Raw genomic sequence first — 13,112 nt, 5'->3', positions numbered from 1 at the left:
AGAAATTATTTTGACTCAATATATCCGAATATTGGACTTCGTGATTTATAAAAAGCGGCTAACATGCAACATAAAGAAGCATGTTATGCTTACGGATTAGTAATGTTCGCTTCTCACCAAAGTGAGAACAAGAACATCGGGCTACAACTATTAAACAAAACGTTCCCACAAGTGACGGAGTCGGTAATTGGGCTAAGAAATGAGGTTTTTAGATTGTTACGGGACTGTTGGACATTACGTAACCCTCGTCCCTTTGACGACGTTAAAACACGCTGTCTTATCAACGGCCATAATGGTTATGTTCCACAAGACCAAGGATGGGAAGTAATCCTAGTAAAACCAGAATGCATGACTTGTTTCTGGACGTATGAATTACGTGTCTTTATTGCCTTTGCTGAACGACTTGTGTACTAGCTAGAATTATCTTCACAACTATCTTGTATCAAAGTTATTGTGTGCTATATTTCATGCTTTATGTAAAATAAGCGGTATTGTAAGTTTGTAAAATATTGTATAAAAGTTTGAACGCGAAATATTATTACAATCAGTTTTTCATATAGAATTGTAGTAGTTGAATTGTATATTAGGTACTAAGTATGAACTTAACGGGTAGGTACTACCCGAATTTAAACTTATAAAACGCTAATATGAAGAAAAAGCTTTTATAAATGAGTTCATATTATGCTACGAAATACTATTAACTACTCTTAATATTCTGTATGATTAACTTGTTCCATTTGACTATTTTGAAGGAAATGGCACCGACTACTCGACACACAGTGAATATGAATGAAGAGAAATTCCGTACTTTTCTAGCTTCAAACATAGCTGCAGTACAGCCTGCGCTACATACCAACAATAACCTTGGATCTGGCAGTACAGGAAATCGTGTAGGATGCACCTACAAAGAATTCACTGCCTGCAAACCTTTGGAATTTGATGGAATCGAAGGACCGATCGGATTGAAACGGTGGACCGAGAAGGTCGAATCGGTGTTTTCCATAAGTAAGTGTACTGAAGACGACAAAGTGAAGTACGCTACGCATACCTTCACAGGTTCTGCGTTAACATGGTGGAATACCTATCTAGAGCAAGTGGGACAAGATGATGCGTACGCACTACCGTGGTCAGCATTCAAGCACTTGATGAACGAGAAGTACCGTCCCAGAACCGAGGTCAATAAGCTCAAGACAGAACTTAGAGGGTTACGAACCCAAGGATTTGATATTACCACGTACGAAGGACGATTCACAGAATTGTGCCTATTGTGTCCGGGAGCATTCGAAGATGAGGAAGAGAAGATCGACGCGTTTGAAAAAAATTACCGAAAAGAATCCAAGAAGATATAAGTTCACACGAGCCCGCCTCCATACAACAGGCATGTAGAATGGCTCACAAACTAGTGAACCAGATTGAAGAAAGAATTAAAGAACAGACTGCTGAAGAGGCCAATGTGAAGCAAGTCAAAAGAAAGTGGGAGGAAAACGGTGATAAGAATCACCAATACAACAACAACAGCAATTACAACAATAATCGCAACAATTATCCCAACAATCGCAACTACAACAAACGGCCCAACAACAACAACAACAACAACAGCAACTACAACAATCATCCCAACAACAATAATTACCGCAACAACAACAATAATCAGAAGCAGCTATGCCAAAGGTGTGAAAAGTATCACTCGGGGTTCTGCACCAAATTTAGCAACAAGTGTAAAAGAAATGGTCATCGGCGAAGTGTGAGGTCTACGGACCAGGGGTTAATAGAACGAAAGGAACAAATGGTGTCGGAACGAGTAATGGCGAAGCAAGTAGTGTCGGAGCAAGTTATGCCAATGTAGTTTGTTATAAATGTGGAAAACCGGGCCACATTATTAGAAATTGCCCGAACCAGGAGAACACGAATGGACAAGGCAGCGGAAGAGTTTTCAATATTAATGCGGCAGAGGCACAGGAAGACCCGGAGCTTGTTACGGGTACGTTTCTTATTGACAATAAATCTGCTTACGTTTTATTTGATTCGGGTGCGGATAGAAGCTATATGAGTAGAGATTTTTGTGCTAAATTAAGTTGTCCATTGACGCCTTTGTGTAGTGACCCGAACTTTTCCATGTTTATATATATTAATTGAGATTGATATTTACATGATTAAATGTTTCAAACATGTTAAGCAATCAAACTTGTTAAGACTTGATTAATTGAAATATGCTTCATATAGACAATTGACCACCCAAGTTGACCGGCGATTCACGAACGTTAAAACTTGTAAAAACGACATGACAATATATATATATGGATATACATATGGTTAACATGAGATTATGATAAGTAAGTATCTCCATAAGTATATTAACAATGAGTTATATACATATAAACAAGACTACTAGCTTAAGGATTTTGAAACGAGACATATATGTAATGATTATCGTTGTAACGACATTTAAATGTATATATATCATATTAAGATATATTAATATATCATAATATCATGATAATATAATAATTTAACATCTCATTAGATATAATAAACAATGGGTTAACAACATTAAACAAGATCGTTAACCTAAAGGTTTCAAAACAACACTTACATGTAACGACTAACGATGACTTAACGACTCAGTTAAAATGTATATACATGTAGTGTTTTCATATGTATTTATACACTTTTGAAAGACTTCAATACACTTATCAAAATACTTCTACTTAACAAAAATGCTTACAATTACATCCTCGTTCAATTTCATCAACAATTCTACTCGTATGCACCCGTATTCGTACTCGTACAATACACAGCTTTTAGATGTATGTACTATTGGTATATACACTCCAATGATCAGCTCTTAGCAGCCCATGTAAGTCAACTAACACATGTGGGAACCATCATTTGGCAACTAGCATGAAATATCTCATAAAATTACAAAAATATGAGTAATCATTCATGACTTATTTACATGAAAACAAAATTACATATCCTTTATATCTAATCCATACACCAACGACCAAAAACACCTACAAACACTTTCATTCTTCAATTTTCTTCATCTAATTGATCTCTCTCAAGTTCTATCTTCAAGTTCTAAGTGTTCTTCATAAATTCCAAAAGTTCTAGTTACATAAAATCAAGAATACTTTCAAGTTTACTAGCTCACTTCCAATCTTGTAAGGTGATCACCCAACCTCAAGAAATCTTTGTTTCTTACAGTAGGTTATCATTCTAATACAAGGTAATAATCATATTCAAACTTTGGTTCAATTTCTATAACTATAACAATCTTATTTCAAGTGATGATCTTACTTGAACTTGTTTTCGTGTCATGATTCTGCTTCAAGAACTTCGAGCCATCCAAGGATCCGTTGAAGCTAGATCCATTTTTCTCTTTTCCAGTAGGTTTCTCCAAGGAACTTAAGGTAGTAATGATGTTCATAACATCATTCGATTCATACATATAAAGCTATCTTATTCGAAGGTTTAAACTTGTAATCACTAGAACATAGTTTAGTTAATTCTAAACTTGTTCGCAAACAAAAGTTAATCCTTCTAACTTGACTTTTAAAATCAACTAAACACATGTTCTATATTTATATGATATGCTAACTTAATGATATAAAACCTGGAAACACGAAAAACACCGTAAAACCGGATTTACGCCATCGTAGTAACACCTCGGGCTGTTTTGGGTTAGTTAATTAAAAACTATGATAAACTTTGATTTAAAAGTTGTTATTCTGAGAAAATGATTTTTATTATGAACATGAAACTATATCCAAAAATTATGGTTAAACTCTAAGTGGAAGTATGTTTTCTAAAATGGTCATCTAGACGTCGTTCTTTCGACTGAAATGACTACCTTTACAAAAACGACTTGTAACTTATTTTTCCGACTATAAACCTATACTTTTTCTGTTTAGATTCATAAAATAGAGTTCAATATGAAACCATAGCAATTTGATTCACTCAAAACGGATTTAAAATGAAGAAGTTATGGGTAAAACAAGATTGGATAATTTTTCTCATTTTAGCTACGTGAAAATTGGTAACAAATCTATTCCAACCATAACTTAATCAACTTGTATTGTATATTATGTAATCTTGAGATACCATAGACACGTATACAATGTTTTAACCTATCATGTCGACACATCTATATATATTTCGGAACAACCATAGACACTCTATATGTGAATGTTGGAGTTAGCTATACAGGGTTGAGGTTGATTCCTAAATATATATAGTTTGAGTTGTGATCAATACTGAGATACGTATACACTGGGTCGTGGATTGATTCAAGATAATATTTATCGATTTATTTCTGTACATCTAACTGTGGACAACTAGTTGTAGGTTACTAACGAGGACAGCTGACTTAATAAACTTAAAACATCAAAATATATTAAAAGTGTTGTAAATATATTTTGAACATACTTTGATATATATGTATATATTGTTATAGGTTCGTGAATCAAACAGTGGCCAAGTCTTACTTCCCGACGAAGTAAAAATCTGTGAAAGTGAGTTATAGTCCCACTTTTAAAATCTAATATTTTTGGGATGAGAATACATGCAGGTTTTATAAATGATTTACAAAATAGACACAAGTACGTGAAACTACATTCTATGGTTGAATTATCGAAATCGAATATGCCCCTTTTTATTAAGTCTGGTAATCTAAGAATTAGGGAACAGACACCCTAATTGACGCGAATCCTAAAGATAGATCTATTGGGTCTAACAAACCCCATCCAAAGTACCGGATGCTTTAGTACTTCGAAATTTATATCATATCCGAAGGGTGTCCCGGAATGATGAGGATATTCTTATATATGCATCTTGTTAATGTCGGTTACCAGGTGTTCACCATATGAATGACTTTTATCTCTATGTATGGGATGTGTATTGAAATATGAAATCTTGTGGCCTATTAATATGATTTGATATATATATAGGTTAAACCTATAACTCACCAACATTTTTGTTGACGTTTTAAGCATGTTTATTCTCAGGTGATTATTAAGAGCTTCTGCTGTCGCATACTTAAATAAGGACGAGATTTGGAGTCCATGCTTGTATGATATTGTGTAAAAACTGCATTCAAGAAACTTATTTTGTTGTAACATATTTGTATTGTAAACCATTATGTAATGGTCGTGTGTAAATAGGATATTTTAGATTATCATTATTTGATAATCTACGTAAAGCTTTTTAAACCTTTATTAATGAAATAAAGGTTATGGTTTGTTTTAAAATGAATGCAGTCTTTGAAAAACGTCTCATATAGAGGTCAAAACCTCGCAACGAAATCAATTAATATGGAACGTTTTTAATTAATAAGAACGGGACATTTCAGTTGGTATCCGAGCGTTGGTCTTAGAGAACCAGAATTTTGCATTAGTGTGTCTTATCTAGTTTGTTAGGATGCATTAGTGAGTCTGGACTTCGACCGTGTTTACTTGAAAAATGATTGCTTAACAAATTTTGTTGGAAACTATATATTTTTAACATGTGAATATTATGTGATATATTAATCTCTTAACGCGTTTGATATTATGTGATAGATGTCTACCTCTAGAACAAGTCCCAATAATAATGAAGAGTCAAATGTAAATTGGAATGATTCGTGGACTGATTCACAAGTTCCCGAAGAGGAACCGGAAGAAGAGTCGGAACCTGAAGAAGAATCGGAACCGGAAGAAGAATCAGAACCGGATGAAGAAATAGACCCGGTGGGGGAAATAATAAAACGGTTAAGTAAAAGAAAATCCTCAACCAACCGACCAAGGTTAATTATGGTCAATGGTGTTTCCGCCAAGGAAGCAAAATATTGGGAGGATTACCAATTCTCCGATGAATCGGATTCCGACGAGAATTCCGATGATGTTATAGAAATTACCCCAACTGAATTTAAAAAGGCAAAAGAAAATAATAAGGGAAAGGGCATAAAAATAGAGAAATCTAATTCCAACCCCGATGAACTTTATATGTATCGTCAACCCCCGAAGTCCTTAAGTTGTAACAATGACCCGGGAACCTCTAAACCATCAGGTTTTTCTAAACCAATGTGGATAACGACGGCTCGTATTAGGGGAACATCATATATCCCTAGAAACTTGGCAAAACGAACCAAAACCGAAGAAGAAGAAACAAGCGAGTCGGAATAAGATAGTTGTATTCGTGTGGTGTAATATAAGTAATATAGTGTGCTTATGCTTTATGATATATGTAAAAATTGCTTGTATTAATAAGTATTTTTTTTATTATGAATCTAATTCTTGTCTGTTTTACAGTATAAAAACACAAAATGGATAGACAACCCAATATTTTAAGAGACCTACCCAGAGACATGATTGATGAAATCTTGTCTAGAGTCGGTCAGAATTCTTCGGCACAACTATTTAAGGCGAGATCAGTTTGTAAGACATTCGAAGAACGTTCCAAGAATGCCTTGGTTTATAAAAGGCTTTCGTTTGAAAGATGGGGGATATCACATTGGGAAATCCATAAGTTACGATGTGTTTACTTTGACGCATATATTGCGGGGAACCCAAATGCTATTCTACGCAATGGGTTAAGAAATTATTTTGACTCAATATATCCGAATATTGGACTTCGTGATTTAGAAAAAGCGGCTAACATGCAACATAAAGAAGCATGTTATGCTTACGGATTAGTAATGTTCGCTTCTCACCAAAGTGAGAACAAGAACATCGGCCTACAACTATTAAACAAAACGTTCCCACAAGTGACGGAGTCGGTAATTGGGGTAAGAAATGAGGTTTTTAGATTGTTACGGGACTGTTGGACATTACGTAACCCTCGTCCCTTTGACGATGTTACAACACGCTGTCTTATCAACGGCCATAATGGTTATGTTCCACAAGACCAAGGATGGGAAGTAATCCTAGTAAAACCAGAATGCATGACTTGTTTCTGGACGTATGAATTACGTGTCTTTATTGCCTTTGCTGAACGACTTGTGTACTAGCTAGAATTATCTTCACAACCATCTTGTATCAAATTTATTGTGTGCTATATTTCATGCTATATGTAAAATAAGCGGTATTGTAAGTTTGTAAAATATTGTGTAAAAGTTTGAACGCGAAATATTATTATAATCTGTTTTTCATATAGAATTGTAGTAGTTGAATTGTATATTAGCTACTAAGTATGAACTTAACGGGTAGGTACTACCCGAATTTAAACTTATAAAACGCTAATATGAAGAAAAAGCTTTTATAAATGAGTTCATATTATGCTACGAAATACTATTAACTACTCTTAATATTCTGTATGATTAACTTGTTCTATTGGACTATTTTGAAGGAAATGGCACCGACTACTCGACACACCGTGAATATGAATGAAGAGGAATTTCATACTTTTCTAGCTTCAAACATAGCCGCAGTACAGGCTGCGCTACATACCAACAATAACCTTGGATCTAGCAGTACAGGAAATCGTGTAGGATGCACCTACAAAGAATTCACTGCCTGCAAACCTTTGGAATTTGATGGAACCGAAGGACCGATCGGATTGAAACGGTGGACCGAGAAGGTCGAATCGGTGTTTGCCATAAGTAAGTGTACTGAAGAGGACAAAGTGAAGTATGCTACGCATACCTTCACAGGTTCTGCGTTAACATGGTGGAATACCTATCTAGAGCAAGTGGGACAAGACGATGCGTACGCACTACCGTGGTCAGTATTCAAGCACTTGATGAACGAGAAGTACCGTCCCAGAACCGAGGTCAATAAGCTCAAGAGAGAACTTAGAGGGTTACGAACCCAAGGATTTGATATTACCACGTACGAAAGATGATTCACAGAATTGTGCCTATTGTGTCCGGGAGCATTCGAAGATGAGGAAGAGAATATCGACGCGTTTGTGAAAGGATTACCGGAAAGAATCCAAGAAGATATAAGTTCACACGAGCCCGCCTCCATACAACAGGCATGTAGAATGGCTCACAAACTAGTGAACCAGATTGAAGAAAGAATTAAAGAACAGACTGCTGAAGAGGCCAATGTGAAGCAAGTCAAAAGAAAGTGGGAGGAAAACGGTGATAAGAATCACCAATACAACAACAACAGCAATTACAACAATAATCGCAACAATTATCCCAACAATCGCAACATCAATCGCAACTACAACAAACGGCCCAACAACAACAACAACAACAACAGCAACTACAACAATCATCCCAACAACAATAATAACGGCAACAACAACAACAATCAGAAGCAGCTATGCCAAAGGTGTGAAAAGTATCACTCGGGGTTCTGCACCAAATTTTGCAACAAGTGTAAAAGAAATGGTCATAGCGCGGCGAAGTGTGAGGTCTACGGACCAGGGGTTAATAGAACGAAAGGAACAAATGGTGTCGGAACGAGTAATGGCGGAGCAAGTAGTGTCGGAGCAAGTTATGCCAATGTAGTTTGTTATAAATGTGGAAAACCGGGTCACATTATTAGAAATTGCCCGAACCAGGAGAACACGAATGGACAAGGCCGCGGAAGAGTTTTCAATATTAATGCGGCAGAGGCACAGGAAGACCCGGAGCTTGTTACGGGTACGTTTCTTATTGACAATAAATCTGCTTACGTTTTATTTGATTCGGGTGCGGATAGAAGCTATATGAGTAGAGATTTTTGTGCTAAATTAAGTTGTCCATTGACGCCTTTGGATAGTAAATTTTTACTCGAATTAGCAAATGGTAAATTAATTTCAGCAGATAATATATGTCGGAATCGAGAAATTAAACTGGTTAGCGAAACATTTAAGATTGATTTGATACCAGTAGAGTTAGGGAGTTTTGATGTGATAATCGGTATGGACTGGTTGAAAGAAGTGAAAGCAGAGATCGTTTGTTACAAAAATGCAATTCGCATTATACGAGAAAAAGGAAAACCCTTAATGGTGTACGGAGAAAAGGGCAACACGAAGCTACATCTTATTAGTAATTTGAAGGCACAAAAACTAATAAGAAAAGGTTGCTATGCTGTTCTAGCACACGTCGAGAAAGTACAAACTGAAGAAAAGAGCATCAATGATGTTCCCGTCGCAAAAGAATTTCCCGATGTATTTCCGAAAGAATTACCGGGATTACCCCCACATCGATCCGTTGAATTTCAAATAGATCTTGTACTAGGAGCTGCACCAATAGCTCGTGCTCCTTACAGACTCGCACCCAGTGAGATGAAAGAACTGCAAAGCCAATTACAAGAACTTTTAGAGCGTGGTTTCATTCGACCAAGCACATCACCGTGGGGAGCTCCTGTTTTGTTTGTCAAGAAGAAAGATGGTACATTCAGGTTGTGTATCGACTACCGAGAGTTGAACAAACTTACCATCAAGAACCGCTACCCACTACCGAGAATTGACGACTTATTTGATCAATTACAAGCCTCGTCTGTTTATTCAAAGATTGACTTACGTTCCGGGTATCATCAAATGCGGGTGAAAGAAGATGATATTCCAAAGACTGCTTTCAGAACACGTTACGGTCATTACGAGTTTATGGTCATGCCGTTTGGTTTAACTAATGCACCAGCTGTGTTCATGGACCTTATGAACCGAGTGTGTGGACCATACCTTGACAAGTTTGTCATTGTTTTCATTGATGACATACTTATTTACTCAAAGAATGACCAAGAACACAGTGAACATTTGAGAAAAGTGTTAGAAGTATTGAGGAAGGAAGAATTGTACGCTAAGTTTTCAAAGTGTGCATTTTAGTTGGAAGAAGTTCAATTCCTCGGTCACATAGTGAACAAAGAAGGTATTAAGGTGGATCCGGCAAAGATAGAAACTGTTGAAAAGTGGGAAACCCCGAAAACTCCGAAACACATACGCCAGTTTTTAGGACTAGCTGGTTACTACATAAGGTTCATCCAAGACTTTTCCAGAATAGCAAAACCCTTGACTGCATTAACGCATAAAGGGAAGAAATTTGAATGGAATGATGAACAAGAGAAAGCGTTTCAATTATTGAAGAAAAAGCTAACTACGGCACCAATATTGTCATTGCCTGAAGGGAATGATGATTTTGTGATTTATTGTGACGCATCAAAGCAAGGTCTCGGTTGTGTATTAATGCAACGAACGAAGATGATTGCTTATGCGTCTAGACAATTGAAGATTCACGAACAAAATTATACGACGCATGATTTGGAATTAGGCGCGGTTGTTTTTGCATTAAAGACTTTGAGGCACTACTTATATGGGGTCAAAAGTATTATATATACCGACCACAAAAGTCTTCAACACATATTTAATCAGAAACAACTGAATATGAGGCAGCGTAGGTGGATTGAATTATTGAATGATTACGATTTTGAGATTCGTTACCACCTGGGGAAGGCAAATGTGGTAGCCGATGCCTTGAGCAGGAAGGACAGAGAACCCATTCGAGTAAAATCTATGAATATAATGATTCATAATAACCTTACTACTCAAATAAAGGAGGCACAACAAGGAGTTTTAAAAGAGGGAAATTTAAAGGATGAAATACCCAAAGGATCGGAGAAGCATCTTAATATTCGGGAAAACGGAACCCGGTATAGGGCTGAAAGGATTTGGGTACCAAAATTTGGAGATATGAGAGAAATGGTACTTAGAGAAGCTCATAAAACCAGATACTCAATACATCCTGGAACGGGGAAGATGTACAAGGATCTCAAGAAACATTTTTGGTGGCCGGGTATGAAAGCCGATGTTGCTAAATACGTAGGAGAATGTTTGACGTGTTCTAAGGTTAAAGCTGAGCATCAGAAACCATCAGGTCTACTTCAACAACCCGAAATCCCGGAATGGAAATGGGAAAACATTACCATGGATTTCATCACTAAATTGCCAAGGACTTCAAGTGGTTTTGATACTATTTGGGTAATAGTTGATCGTCTCACTAAATCAGCACACTTCCTGCCAATAAGAGAAGATGACAAGATGGAGAAGTTAGCACGACTGTATTTGAAGGAAGTCGTCTCCAGTAATGGAATACCAATCTCTATTATCTCTGATAGGGATGGCAGATTTATTTCAAGATTCTGGCAGACATTACAGCAAGCATTAGGAACTCGTCTAGACATGAGTACTGCCTATCATCCACAAACTGATGGGCAGAGCGAAAGGACGATACAAACGCTTGAAGACATGCTACGAGCATGTGTTATTGATTTCGGAAACAGTTGGGATCGACATCTACCGTTAGCAGAATTTTCCTACAACAACAGCTACCATTCAAGCATTGAGATGGTGCCGTTTGAAGCACTTTATGGTAGAAAGTGCAGGTCTCCGATTTGTTGGAGTGAAGTGGGGGATAGACAGTTTACGGGTCCGGAGATTATACAAGAAACTACCGAGAAGATCATCCAAATTCAACAACGGTTGAAAACCGCCCAAAGTTGACAAAAGAGCTACGCTGACATTAAAAGAAAAGATATAGAATTCGAAATTGGAGAGATGGTCATGCTTAAAGTTGCACCTTGGAAAGGCGTTGTTCGATTTGGTAAACGAGGGAAATTAAATCCAAGGTATATTGGACCATTCAAGATTATTGATCGTGTCGGACCAGTAGCTTACCGACTTGAGCTACCTCAACAACTCGCGGCTGTACATAACACTTTCCACGTCTCGAATTTGAAGAAATGTTTTGCTAAAGAAGATCTCACTATTCCGTTAGATGAAATCCAAATCAACGAAAAACTTCAATTCATCGAAGAACCCGTCGAAATAATGGATCGTGAGGTTAAAAGACTTAAGCAAAACAAGATACCAATTGTTAAGGTTCGATGGAATGCTCGTAGAGGACCCGAGTTCACCTGGGAGCGTGAAGATCAGATGAAGAAGAAATACCCGCATCTATTTCCAGAAGATTCGTCAACACCTTCAACAGCTTAAAATTTCGGGACGAAATTTATTTAACGGGTAGGTACTGTAGTGACCCGAACTTTTCCATGTTTATATATATTAATTGAGATTGATATTTACATGATTAAATGTTTCAAACATGTTAAGCAATCAAACTTGTTAAGACTTGATTAATTGAAATATGCTTCATATAGACAATTGACCACCCAAGTTGACCGGCGATTCACGAACGTTAAAACTTGTAAAAACGACATGACAATATATATATGGATATACATATGGTTAACATGAGATTATGATAAGTAAGTATCTCCATAAGTATATTAACAATGAGTTGTATACATATAAACAAGACTACTAGCTTAAGGATTTTGAAACGAGACATATATGTAACGATTATCGTTGTAACGACATTTAAATGTATATATATCATATTAAGATATATTTGAAATGTCCCGTTCTTATTGATTAAAAACGTTCCAAATTAATTGATTTCGTTGCGAGGTTTTGACCTCTATATGAGACGTTTTTTTCAAAGACTGCATTCATTTTTAAACAAACCATAACCTTTATTTCATCAATAAAGGTTTAAAAAGCTTTACGTAGATTATCAAATAATGATAATCTAAAATATCCTGTTTACACACGACCATTACATAATGGTTTACAATACAAATATGTTACAACAAAATAAGTTTCTTGAATGTAGTTTTTACACAATATCATACAAGCATGGACTCCAAATCTTGTCCTTATTTAAGTATGCGACAGCGGAAGCTCTTAATAATCACCTGAGAATAAACATGCTTAAAACGTCAACAAAAATGTTGGTGAGTTATAGGTTTAACCTATATATATCAAATCGTAACAATAGACCACAAGATTTCATATTTCAATACACATCCCATACATAGAGATAAAAATCATTCATATGGTGAACACCTGGTAACCGACAATAACAAGATGCATATATAAGAATATCCCCATCATTCCGGGACACCCTTCGGATATGATATAAATTTCGAAGTACTAAAGCATCCGGTACTTTGGATGGGGTTTGTTAGGCCCAATAGATCTATCTTTAGGATTCGCGTCAATTAGGGTGTCTGTTCCCTAATTCTTAGATTACCAGACTTAATAAAAAGGGGCATATTCGATTTCGATAATTCAACCATAGAATGTAGTTTCACGTACTTGTGTCTATTTTGTAAATCATTTATAAAACCTGCATGTATTCTCATCCC

This window comes from Rutidosis leptorrhynchoides, chromosome 3 (genome assembly GCF_046630445.1).
Source record: "Rutidosis leptorrhynchoides isolate AG116_Rl617_1_P2 chromosome 3, CSIRO_AGI_Rlap_v1, whole genome shotgun sequence".
NCBI classification, from domain to species: domain Eukaryota; kingdom Viridiplantae; phylum Streptophyta; class Magnoliopsida; order Asterales; family Asteraceae; genus Rutidosis; species Rutidosis leptorrhynchoides.
This window is presented reverse-complemented; position numbering follows the sequence as displayed.